Source organism: Myotis yumanensis, unplaced genomic scaffold (assembly GCF_028538775.1).
Source record: "Myotis yumanensis isolate MYYU_CA2020_CCGP unplaced genomic scaffold, mMyoYum1.0.hap1 SCAF_9, whole genome shotgun sequence".
NCBI classification, from domain to species: domain Eukaryota; kingdom Metazoa; phylum Chordata; class Mammalia; order Chiroptera; family Vespertilionidae; genus Myotis; species Myotis yumanensis.
Window position 1 is genome coordinate 79,335,780 of NW_027223760.1, and position 12,081 is coordinate 79,347,860.

Consider the following 12,081-nt stretch of genomic DNA (forward strand, 5'->3'; position numbering starts at 1 on the left):
TGGCCACATCCCACCAGCCATGTCTTTCTCATCCGCATGTATCAGCACCGTGACCAGACACGATACACCTGTTTGCCTCTGTGGATACGGTTGGGACCTTTTGTGACTTGGAGTGTAGCCCCAAGTGTAGTTGCTGGGACGGCTAAGAACCGAGGAGGCTTGAAGAATGGTGCTAGGACTTAGGTTTTAGGACTTGGTGTTAAGACCCAGTGCTTAGATGGAGGAGGCCCAAAAAGTAGGGACACGTCACACAAAATCTTCCTGACTCTCAGTCCTAAGCATTGCTGCTTCAGATCCCAGGTGACACAGCAGAGCCCAGAGCACAGGAAGAGGCCCTCCCCTGCCTGACCATGCTGCTCTGACCCCCGCAGCAGTGACAGCCCTGCGGCCGTCCATGTGGCCCCGCAGGAAGCAGGCCTGGCGGAGCCAGAGCAGGAGAAAGGAGCAGGCGAATCTGCGAGGTTACAGCAGCGGGTGTGTGAGCAAGAATGACACATCCTGTTGGGGCCGCCCAGAAGTGGCCAGAGGACACAGAGGTCGAGCGGAGATCTGTTGTCACCTCTATAATTTGGACATCAAAGGAAAGGGGGATCTGATTCACGGAGTCCGGGAGGCCTGGACCTGCTGGAGCTGAACTGTAGTTGCAATTAATAGGCTAGTGTATAAGTCACCTAGTCCACAGAGTAATGGTGGCTTACAATAAAACAAGGAGAATATTACCATTGCCCAGACTGAGACACAGGCCAAAGAATCTGTATTAGGTTATGCAAAAAGAATAACACAGAACGTGGGAAGAATGAAACTTGCTTCATGGGTAGTTTTTTACCACAGTCCCAGCATGTCTCTCCAAGAACTCGGGAGTGGAAATATGGATGGAAAATAAATGGTGGACTTGTCTTGGGCATTTCCACTCTACTTAAGACTGAGAAAATGTCAGTACCCATCCAAGGATGAGGGGTGGATGGACATGGGTACTTTGGGACCACTGCTGAGCCCAGGGTGTCCTTAGCTTTAGAGCCATCTCCAAACCAGTCCTGTCAACTCCCACAGGACACAGGGCTCCCTCTCCTCCAGGTAAGAGCCACCTGGGGTGCAGACCATGGGTCAAAAGGCATGGCTACAGCCCTGGAAAACCCTCCAGCCCTCTGGCATCCCACTGTGGGTTCCGATGAGAAACACCTTCCAGCAAACTCTCTATTGTGAGAGCAGCTTCCCTGAGAACAGAAGCAGGGAAGCACTCAGCGGCAGCCCAGCATTGCCATCCCATACTGTTTGTCCACTTCCCTCTTGCAACTACGCTTTCTCTCTCATCCTCCGGCTCTTGGCTGGTAAGTGACGTCCTCAGGAAAGCCTTCCCTGACTAAGCTAGCCTTTCGTTGCCCTCTTTACTTCCTCATACGTACCATTAGTTAAAATTGAAATAATTGTGTACTGAACTACTGTGGGTAATACAGACCAGGATCATGCCCATATTGTTCACCAGTGGACCCTCGGTGCCTGGCATGTGGTAAATAAAAAGTATTTGTTGCATGAACGAATGTTAACGACATCTGCAGAGCTTTCCTTACATGTCCTAAGGCTTCAGCTAATGCACTTGATGTTTCACCTCATTTGTCCCACTTCTGCAATAAATATTTTGTTGTTGTTCTTAATCCTCACCTGAGGATATTTTTTCCACTGATTTTTAGAGAGAGTAGAAAGGAGGAGGGAGGGGGAGAGAGAGAGAGAGAGAGAAACATCAGTGTGAGAGAGAGACATTGATTGGTTGCCTCCTGCATGCCAATTGAACCTGCAACCCAGGTACATGCCCTTGACTGGAAATTGAACCCGTGATCCTTAGGTGCACAGGCCACTGCCCAAACCACCGAGAAACACTGGGCAATGCTGCTATAAATATTGTTTTAATATTATATAAGCAATAAGTGAGTACATGATCTCTAAAATATTCAAACAACACATACACATAAATATGAAAGTGGTGGTCTTATATATGTAAATTATGCCACAGTCAAGCTATTTTTAAAAAGGTGTAACACATTCAGAGTGTTTTGGTGAGAGTCTAATCAGAAGGCAGAAGCAGTGATAGATGTTGCAGAGGGAGTTCAATACAGGTGATGGACGAGGTGAGAGGCCAGAGATAGCCCACCATCAACCTGAGGCTCCAGGGACGAAGGAGAAGGCACTGTTACTGGAGCCCCAGTGCTGACGCTGTACAGTAGGGCTGGGGACATAGACAAGATGCTGCCTGACACCATCAGAAGCAGAGAAGGGGAGAAATAGCCTGGCTTCTCCCCTCCTCTCATTCTCAGTGTTCCACCACGGGCCAGCTCTGTAAGGGCATCTAAGGAAAACAGCTCCCAGGGATGCACAGCCCAGATTGAGGGTGGCAGGGAATAGATCTGAGAGCAAACAGACAAAAACCCAGCAGGTGCGGTTTAAAATAAAATACATAAATAGCATCAGGATGTATGCAGTGTTCTAAATGTATCACATCATTTTTACAGGGATGAAATCGAGCTAAAATGCCACGGAGAGCAGCTTGATTCACCGAATGGGGTACAGCAGCGGAGCACAGAGGGGGGCAGCAGCAGGGAGGTTTGTGCAGGAGAATGCACTTCCGGCGGAAGGAAAGGCAGGTTACAGTGGTAGCTCAGAGGACAGGTGTGGGTGCAGGTCTGGTTCCAAGGCAGCCAGGCCAGGCCTGCTCAGCAGAGAGTGGGAAGGGGGCGGGATCGTGGTCAAGGAGTCAGAGATTTTAGACCTCAGAACTCAGGTTTCAACTCATGACTTCTGCAAAATGAGGAACCAAAACGCAGAGGAGTGATGGGGGAGGCCCCAGCAGCCCATTTCTTGACATCTTTTGCTCCCTGAGGCATGGCGGGGGAGGCTTGGAGGACAGTTGAGCACCAAGCAGCCCGCAGAGACGCTCTGGTGAGAAAGGGGCTCTAGAAGCAGCTGCTCCGCACAACCTGGTTTGTAGTGTTTGGGCACCTGGCATGTCTTACAGAGGGATGCGCCAAAGGAGACCTTTTCCTTAGAAGCTCCTCTAGCCTCCAGAGTCTGGATTTAATGGCCTTTGGCGAAACTGTGGAACCTCCAGCATGTGCTAGACGCAAAGATGAATAATGCGTTAAGGCACGAGCCTGGGCTTCCAGGAGTTCTCAGTCTCATGGGGGATCAGGAGCGATCCAGATGATTATGCTGCAATGTGATAAATATAATGAGATCTGTGGCACGGAGGAGGGGTGAGTCATTGCTGGGGGAGGGCAGCTCAGATGCGGGCACAGAGAAGCCTGCACAAGGGTGACATTAGAGAAGGTGTAGAAGGAGGACTAGGAGCTCCAACTCCAATTTTAAAACAGGAGCATTAACCTTGCCTGAAACACCACTGTTATTCCTCAGTGATTTACAAAGCAACCATTCTTGCCCTACTTACCCTACTTCCATGTGCAATGGAAACCACACATACCTAACATTTTATAAAATGACAGATAAAATGAATCCACTGGCCCCATGGATCAGGATCAGCAGGGCCAGATTGACCTTCAGAGACCAAAAAGATGATGATGATCCCCACGCGTAGTTTTTGATTAAATATATTGGGATGACATTGGCTAAGAAAATCATATAGGTTTCAGGTGTGCAAGTCTACACCATCTGTATATTGTTCCCCACGTGTACTTTAATATGAAAGCTGTGCCCTCAGATGCCTCTGAGGAAGTCCAGCAAAGTTTTGTCTCTTCCCACACACCTCCTTTTATATGTTTTTGCAACTATCAAAGAGCCAACCATTTACCCACATAATGTTTTTCTCATCCTTTGAGTGCCCCTAGCATTGGGAGTGCCCCACACATGTGTTGGCTGGCCTGCAGGTGATCCTGCCCTGAGGGGCAGCCCCTTTGCACCCCACCAAGACACCCAGCTGAGGCTATCCTCAACAAGTTCATGGTCCTATTTTTAACCAAGTGGACTTAGACCTGTCCCTTCACTTCCCCACATAGCACAGGCACTGCGATTCTGATCTTTATCTCTTTCTGTAATACTCTCACCTTGCAACTCAGAAAGGTCATCTGAAGGCCTGGGGGTCTGGTTAACCGTAAAGGAAGGCTGACGTGAGAAACGATTTCCTTATACTGGCTTCAGCAGCTCACAGCAAGAGGAAGGCCATGTCACAGTGGAGTGGTGATGAACACAGGCTTTTGAAATAGACGTGGCTGGTTCGACTTGTGGCCTTTCATTTGGCCACGTGATCTTGGGCAAGTTACTTTACACTGCTAAGCCCAAGCTTTATCCTCTATAGAATGTGGTCATTCTACAGAGGTCATTCTTTCAACCAACGTCAGATATATTCCTACCAAGTGCCAGGCACTATTATTGAAAAGAGAGATATAGCAGTGAACAAACAAAGATTCCTGTCCTTACATAGAGCTACATTCCAGTGGAAGATAGACAAGAAAAATGAACAATTAGATTATATATTATGTTAGAAAGGAAAGAGGCTGGGCAGTGTTGGCAGGTTGCTGTTTTAGATGGACTGACCAGAAGAGGTGATTGTGATGTGGCAGCAGGTGGACATGCAGGGGGGCAGCCTTCCAGACAGAGGGACACCCTGAGGCAGGAGCAGATCAAGTATGTTTGAGAAAGAGTGCGTCTGCCTGGGAGGGTGGGGACATGTGGAAGGAAATGAGGTCAGAGAGTGAGAGCCAGGGAGTGGCATCTCTGACTCACATTTGAATGGGATCACTGGGCTGCTGGGTTGAGGACAGGCATAGGAGGGCGAGGGAGGAAACCAGTTAGGAAGCCATTACAGTGAGCCAGGTGAGAGATGAAGTATGGGATGTCCTTAATGTGGTGCCTGACATGAACCAATTCTGGGACCTGAATCCACACAGAGGGAAGATCTGGCAGGGAAGACCTCAGCTTGGTTCTTCCTGCAACTTTCTCAGCCATCCGTCTACTGCCGTCATCACGTCTTCCTACCACTCTGCTCTGGATCTTCTTCCCCTTTCCCTCTCTCTCTGCCTCCTGCTCAGTCTTCTGTCTGCCCTTCCTTACTCTGATGAATGGTCTGTTCGTCCAGGGCACAGTCCTGGGGGTTGGACTTGCGTCTTGGGGAGAGCAGTGTACATCTTGGCTTGTTGGTTCCACAGGGCACATCAGGACGAGGGAGGCAGGAACGGAAGGTGCCCAAGAGAGGGCTTTGCAAGAGGGTTGCACTGATGCCACAGTGCAATGCTAACTGGTGGATGAGAAGGCAGAGGCAGTGCTAACTGGTGGATGAGAAGTGGGAGGGCTAGGGACTCTTCTAGGCAAAAGGAGCTGCAGGACAAAGGCCCAGGACAGGCAGAGCTGTAGGGGGAGAAAAATAAAAAGAGGCTGATGTGGCTGGGGCAGCTCCCGGGGAGGTCGGGGCGGGAATGATTGGAACAGGCTGGCAGACCTGAAACCAATGGGAGCCCAGAAGGTTCTGAGGAGGGAAGAGAAATCGTGCAGATGGCATTTTACACAGATTGCTCTGACTGCAGTGAGAATATTGGGTTACCTGGGCTGCTTTGCAGAGCTGCATCCGAGTGACTTCCCCTTTCTCACCCTCCTTTCCGGTAGCCACGGAGATCTGAGTAAATGCACGCCCGATAGGCAGTTAAAAGCGCTCCAACAATGGAGGGCTGTGTGCTTGGATGAGAGCACACTGTGCCCCAGTCAGGCGAGGCAGATCACATCTCCCTCCACCTCCTGTCGGCCGGGCGCACCCGGGGGCCACTCACTCTCTCTAGCACCCACTTCCATGTGAAATGGGGAGAGTGATGCTCCACTGCGTTGAAGGAGCAAAAGAAAGAGTGTGTGCAAATTACCTGGCAGAACACAGGACACACCGGCTGTTATTGGAAGTAACTGCAATGTAGTCGAGCCAGTCAGAGGAAGATTTCTAACCAAAAGTCACACCAGCGAAAACACTGGGCATAGAGCACAAGCTCACATATGAAAAATATATAAGTATGCGCATTATTATACATGCGGACACATTTTTTATAGATAGCTGTCTAATGAAATCGTGCTAACACTGGCGTTGGAAAACAAGCCTATATAACGTATGCAATTAAGATATATACAATACAGGTTAAAATTTGTCTCAATAAGCTATATCGCACATGAACTGCCTCGTCTCTGTCTTTTCCTGTAGGAGTTGCTCTCTGGAGAAACTGAACGCATTTGTTAGCCGGTCCATCCTCCAGACTGCACAGCACTAGCTTCTCAAGCATGATTTTACCGATCTGTTTCTCCAGAGCCTACCTGAAAGCCTGGCACTCAGCAGCAGGTGCTCATTAAATAATTACAGAAAGGAAAAGTAAAGAATGAATGAATGTATCTAACTTCTGAGTCTGACAGCTGTATTTTATGAGCCAAAATCAAGACACGTTGTCTGTTCTACAGAATATGAGTGTCCTAGAGAGACTCGGCATGAACTGCTTGAAATTCAGACCGACCTGGAAAGTTCAGGATAGATAATCAGCATATACCTCAAAATAACTGTGTCTTGTTTTAAAGGAGCAACGACAAGTAGCTATAACGAGTTCCACTGTGATCTTGGGTTATGCTGGTTTTTCAGCATAAACACTGTTCCAAGTCCTTTGCTCATAGTAGAAAGAACAATCTAGAGGATTTTAAAGGATTTCTGTTCAACCACTGCCACAAGGCCCCTGGATCAGCTTTTCTCTTATCTCACTCGGTATAATTAATGCGTTGCCCTGATCAGACATCTACTGGCACAAAAAGAGCAAGTGAAACAGCCATACATTTTGTTTGTTAAGCGCAGCTGAGCCCAGCTCAACAGAGTGTCAATTCAAAAGAGGGAAATTAAATATGCAGCCGAGTTGGGAGATGAGGAACAAAGAATCCAGTATGACAATTAACAGGGGAGCTGAACACACTTTCAGCCCACCGTCAGGAAGAGGCTAGAGAGAAGAGGTGAACTGGAGAAGGAAGCGTGAAAGGAGAGAAGAGACCAATTTTAATTAAGACTTTATTTTAAAGAGTATTTTTTAAAGTCAGGTTTATAGGAGTATAACTTCCACAATAAAACATACCCTCTTAGGGGAGAGCTCTAGGCAATTTAAACATCACATCCAGTTGTGTAGCTACCATAACAAAGATATACAACAGTGTCATCATCACCCAAGTGCCCTCCGGCCCCTTGGGAATCAACTTCTCCCTCACCCTGAGCTCCTGGCAACCACTACTCTGTTTCCTGTTCCTCTAGTTTTCCCTGCTTTAAAGACATTTAATTTAATAACAAAACTTAAAATGGGGAGGAGGGAGGAACTGAGATTTTTTTCCTACCTCCCACTCACTTCCTACACCCTTGAATAGCATCACTTAGTGAACTTATATATATTAAGGATCTATTATTTGCCAAATCTTTTACATATATCCTTTCTGATTTTTTTCAGCTTGTCCACGAAGGAGGCTTCCCAATTTCCCAGGTGGGGAAGACACTCAAACAGGTATCAGGCTGGTAAGAGGCAGAGCGCAGATTCAAAATCCAAGTTGACAAAAAATATTACCATGGCTTACCTTGGGGTGTTAGATTATAGCTAATTTGCGCTTTCTTCTTTATACATTATTTGTACTAGCAAGGTTTTCAACAATGAATTTATACTACTTTTATGAGAATATATAAGTAAGTATATAAATACATACTACATACATACATATATACATCTGTTTCCAAAGCTCTTTGCTGAGCAAGGAGAGAAAAATAGAAAAAAGTTTAGAAGGGGATAAAGGAAAGACTCCTCTTAGCCACTGGTACCCATTCAGAAATGAGAAACCAAATTTACCAAAAGAGCCGAGCATAGCTTTGCTCTGTCTCCAGAGCTCTCAGAGTCTAACAGTGGTTCTCAACCTTCCTGTGGTTCTCAACCTTCCTAATGCCGCGACCCTTTAATACAGTTCCTCGTTGTGGTGACCCCCAACCATAAAATTATTTTCGTTGCTACTTCATAACTGTAATTCTGCTACTGTTATGAATCATAATGTAAATATCTGATATGCAGGATGTATTTTCATTGTTCGTGACCCACAGGTGGAGAACCGCTGGATCTCTACCTTCAAAAAGATGAGCTCTGTTGGCCTATAGACACCCACTGAGATTGCTCCAGACCCCACAGGCAATCCTACGCCTCTTCCTGCCTCATCTCCATCCCCAAACACCAGGCAGCAACAAGCTAACCATCACGGGCAAGTGAGTACACAGCAGCCTCTCCCACTTCTGAGAGGCAGCGATGTGACTAACAAGGCCAAGGCGAAAGGGAACACAGAGCACTTTTTACTGGGAGGGAGGGGGTCACATTTGGACATGGCTATGCTGAGGGAATATTACTCATCACTGCACTTAAGGGGACTCATGAGGCCATCCTCTGGCCGTTAGGCAGAATCCATTTATTGCTTGTTCTAAAAAACATTTGAGGGATCTTACAAAAATGTATATAATACATTTATAAATAGATTAGGTACTAGAACTGGGTACTCAAATGGAAAAACTATGAACCAGGACCCCCTACTTCCCATGATAATTTAAGAGGGATCACAGGCTTAAATGTAAAAATGAGAACATAGATCTTCTGGAAGAAAAAGGGAGGGAATCTTCACAACTTAGGCTAAGCAACAGCTTCTTAGGATAAAAGGAGCAATTACCATTTCAAAATTGAATAACTAGATTATACCAAAATGTAAATCTCTTGCTTATAAAAAGACAATGTTCATGAAATACAGAAGAAATCCACAAACTGATATGTAATATTTCACAAACATATATCTGACAAGAAATTAGTATCTAGAATATGTAAAGAACTCCCATACCTCAAGAATTAAAAAAACACCTCAATGTGGATTTACTTGAACAGACATTTCACAAAGGAAGAGTTGTTTAAAGCTGCTCAATATCATTATTCATCAGAGAGTTACAAATTAACGCAGCAATGAGATACTGCTACCCACATGAGTGGCTAAAATTTAAAACAGACTGACGGCATTAAATGTTTGGAGGACACAAAACAACCTAAACTCTCATACACAGTGGTTGATGATACGATCACTTTGGGAAAAGGTCTGACAGTTTCTAGTAAAACTAAACATGCACGTACCCTCTGGCCTAGAAATTCCACTCCTAGGTATGTAGCCAAGAGCTATGAGAGCATTACCACAAAGAGACTTATACAAAACATCCATGGCAGCTCTGATTGCTCAACAAACTGAGGTATATTCATACAATAGAATACTCACCGACACAATAAAGAACTAATTCTGAAACACATGAGAGTGTGGGTGAATCTTTAAAGCATTGTGCTGAGTAAAAGATTATATAAGAGTACATGTGCGATTCCATTTATATGAAGTGCCAAAACAGGCAAAACTAATTATGGTGCAAAAAAGAATCAGAACAGTAGTTGCCTCTGAAGTTGTAGGGACGGAATAAGAATCATAAAGGAACTTGCTGGGTTGATGGGAATATTCTGTATTTTGATAAGGATTTGTGTTACACAAGTGTATCCATTTGTCAATTGAATGGTACATGTAAGGTGTATGCACTTTGTTGAATGTAATGTAAAATTTACCTCAAAAAAACAAATGAAAATATAACCAAATATTGAACTTTAATGATGTACATACTAAAATGTATAGGGGCAAAGTGTATAGAAATTTGCAATTTACTTTGAAATATATTAAAAAAATTGATATAACTGTCTAATAATGAAAGTACAGGAAAAGGTTAACTATGGAATCCAGATGGTGGGTATATGAGTGTTAACTATAAAATTATTTCATCTTTTCTAGATATTTAAAAATTCTTATAGTGAAACATTGGAAAAAATAATTGTATCCAAAGATAGATAAACCCTTGAATATCTATAAGAAATATTATATCACTTGTCTTATTGATCTACTTTAATGTATCTTGCTAAATCCATTCCTCTCTGAACATGTACCATATGCCATGCACCATACAGAATGATAATAATAGCTCTCTTATACCATATTTTAACTATTCTAAGATGCATAATTTCTTTCCACATTTTGGCATTCTGAATTCGGAATGGGCTTTATAATCAATGGCATATCATAATTGGTGGAATTTTTTTCTCAATGGAACATAAAATAATAGTGTTTCTTAAAATCAATGGCATGTTAGATTTAATAAAACACAATATCTAGTGCTTCATGGTTCAAACTATTTTCATCTTATTTGGGCCTCACAATATCATATTTTGTGAGATGGGTAGTTATTCCTATTCCAAATATAGAAATTGAGGTTCAGAAAGTTTAAATGTGCTCCTTCTCCAAAGTCCTCAGCTAGACTATGATGAAGCCATAACTTTAATCTGAGCTCTCTAAATTTGAAATATTCTGTTTTCTCCCAATGTCACATAAAATATTTAGAGAATGAAATCTCCTTGGAGATAGGGACTTTGTTTTATTCACTACTATAGTACCAGGGTATAGAACATTGCTTGGCACATAGCAAGTATTTAATAAATATTTACTGAATGAATGAATATTACAGAAGACAATAAAAGGTCAGAGGGGAAGGTCCATGGGATGTAGTGAGGTGGAAAGTTTATGACTATCTTGCCATCGCTTATATGCTTTGATGCACTTCTCATTAATCACTCAAATAGCACATACTCCAGATGCCATCTCAGGTTAAACTAAGTATATCTGCTCCCTAATGACTTGAAAGGCAATTAGTATAATGCAAAGTGTACTCATATTTGCATGAGAAGACCTGGGTGTAAATCCCTTCTTATTATATTTTAACCACCTATTAGCATAAAACTTTGGGAAAAATTACTTAACTCTCCTGAGTTTCAGTATTCTTATCTTCAAAATTGGAAATAATAAAACCTACCAGATTGCATCACTGTGAGGCTTAAATGAGACCAGATACATACATGCACCTTACACATAGGAGTTCTATAATGTTAATTCCTTTCTACACCATGCTCCGCTTCAACTTGGTTTTGTGACTGGTGATTTCGGCTTTCGGTTCTTGAGTTTGGCAAAGAAAGAATTCAGAGCCAAGAACTCTAGTGCAAAGAAACTTCATTTAGCTTGCAAAGCAAAAGTTCACCCAAAGAGAAGATTCGAGAGAACTGTTTAGAGAACTGCCTTGGCCTTTTAGAAAGAAAGTCAGAGGCAGAAGTGAGCCAGCTGGGTTGTGTGGACTCAGGAAACAAGTTACAGAGGCAAAAGAAGGCCCCTTGGAGACAGGTTTAGGGGGTTAGACCAGGATGAGCTGCCACTGCCCACTGCTCCCCTGGTTGCAAACCTCGTGGGAACCTTTTGCACTTAGGAGAAAGCAAAGGTGATGTGGGTGTGCTCTAGAGACCAAGCATGCACTGGATCCTTTGTCTTAAAAGTTTTTATCCATTTTCTAAAGACATAGATTTTAGGGGAGGCCTCAAGGGAGGATCTCAATAGAATATTCATCAGCTTTCTAGGTGTGTTCTTTAATATGCTGATTCATAAAAATAAGGGGATAGAATCAGGGTCATGGTCTCTATTAATTGGTCAGCACTAGGCTACCAGGTAGCTGATCAGTGCATCTGGTCCTGATGTCAGCGATGGTGTGGCTTCATCTGGTTTTTCTGCTTTTCTGAGCCTGGAGCTGAAACACAGCTCAATGAGGCCTAGATGCTATCTCTATTTTGACCAAAACTCTGTCTCTGTGGTCAACAATCCCGAAACTTTGTTCCTACGATTATTTGATGCTGATCAGACCTCGTTGTCCTGAGGGCTTAATGCTTAAAGGAGTGGTTTGTACAGAGAGAAGGAGGCAGGTGAGTCAAGGAGCTGGATGAGGCCAGAGTTTGAATCAGCTGTCTCAGTTTCCCCATTCTACTTGTCAAGGAATTTTCCTGGCTTCTTACTATCCTGCCTCAGTTTCATTTTTGCAATTCTCATTTCCTACCCCCACAAGATTGTGGATTTCTAAAAGAACTCCATTTGACCCAGCTGAGTGGCTCAAGGTTGTAGGTTCAATTCCTCGTCTGGGCACCTACGTAGGTTGTGGGTTTGATCCCT